A 1800-nucleotide genomic window follows, 5' to 3' on the forward strand; every position below is an offset into this window, starting at 1 on the left:
CCCCCCCCCCCCCCATATCAGCTGGGGGTAGGTCATTAGCTGATACCACTATAACAGAAAGTACCCCTCGTACTACCTATCTTCTATTGTTTATTGCACTTCCGTTTGCTAGCTTCTTTTCTTTCTGCCATGTTTTGAAGAACTCTCTCTAATGAAATCATTGACTAATTCAGTGTAAAAGGGTTGCTTAGGCCATCGTTCATGGAATTGGGGCAGTACAATAGCTCCAAGTGAACTTGGCACCTATTTTTCTGATCTCTCTGAATTTCCAAATCATTCACCAACTTCAACCAGATATCCTTCACTTTACCATGCTCAAGATTATTCAAAGAGATATTGGCACATCTAATCAGTTCAACTGACTTAAGCTTTTCATCGTCATAGATTTTTATCACCAAGTATTGTGTAAATGGATCTTCGACTATGAACTAAAAATGCTCATATTCGAAATTGGGTTCAAATCTTTGTTAGCTCTTCTTCATTCTTTCTTGTAGAGGGCGTACATACAATACATCATAAGGATCAGATTTTTGAAAGAGATCATTATTTGTTAATTCTTTTCCTAGAAGAAGTTTCACCTCCAATACTCTGATAGGCTGAATACAAGGTCAGTACAATCCCCAGGTTAAATGAGAATAACTTTTCGTACTGGCCACATGATAGATTATTCAACAGTGTCCCGGATGGTTCCCTCAATTGCATAAGAAAGGCCAGGAATCGCTCTCATGTCACCACCAATTACTTTAAGCGTAAAATCCAGACTTTTCTTCTGCCTTAGAGAATAGCATACAGCTCCGAAGCAAGGAAACTCATCCACAAATGCCCTGAAGATGTTCCTTGAAGATATGCCTTAAAATACCAGTAAACCCAATGTTATTTCACTTGCACTGGTAACGCTACAACTCAGTAAGTCTTGATATCGAGTATTATGCTTGGATTCTCATCCCATTGCATTTCTAATTCCATAGTTATACCCTCACTTCCATCTTCCATAATAGAAATCACTGTGAATTGTGGAGCAACTGTACCAAGAGTGAATTTTGAAAAAAATCACAGGCCTATATTGTTCCAAAATTTGCTCCACACTTGACTTTACTAGCTTTCCTGCTGATGAGAATTAGCCATGAAAAGTTATTTTCTCGTTGGTGATTAAATGATTAATTTATGCTTTAAAAGTTATAAGTTATTACTATCCGACATTCTGTTACGACTTGACCTCAAATTGTTTTTTAACAAAATGAAGAATGTGATGAAGATTAAAGAACGTGTTGTTGAAGAATTGTGGAGCCATCTAAAAAGAAAGATCATATTTTTAGTGTTGGTGCAGATCTAGAAACGTTTTAACCTATGCATCTATTTCATTTTATCAATTTTTAGGATTTGATAGATGTCAAACATGTTTTTTGTATAATCTTATGTCGAACATCTATGTTATTCAGATGTTATGTTAAACATGAATGTTTTAAGATATTGTGTTGAACACACGTTTATATCTAAGCTTCTAGTATGTTTTCGTTCATGGAAAAACAATTATGAAATTTTATATTATTTTTTTTATGGCTAGTGAGAAAAATGATATTAAGATCCAGAACAGCTCGAGGAACACAAAAACTGTATATAATTATTTGAAACTAAATTTGTGAAACAAACTTTGTTGTTCACAAAAACTGTATATAATTATTTGAAACTAAATTTGTGAAACAAACTTTGTTGTTAAATTTATTTAAAGCAACTAAAGGAATTTAAACTTGGTCTGTAAAAGTAATGTATTCAATGAAAGAATCTGAACACTAAAAGTAC

The 1800-nt window shown here is 33.9% G+C and overlaps 1 pseudogene; it reads right to left on the bottom strand.

Annotated features, from left to right (window-relative positions):
• Positions 1–543: 543 nt before the first annotated feature.
• Positions 544–1200, bottom strand: LOC107018076 (annotated as a pseudogene).
• Positions 1201–1800: the final 600 nt, after the last annotated feature.

This window comes from Solanum pennellii, chromosome 1, assembly GCF_001406875.1.
Source record: "Solanum pennellii chromosome 1, SPENNV200".
NCBI lineage: Eukaryota > Viridiplantae > Streptophyta > Magnoliopsida > Solanales > Solanaceae > Solanum > Solanum pennellii.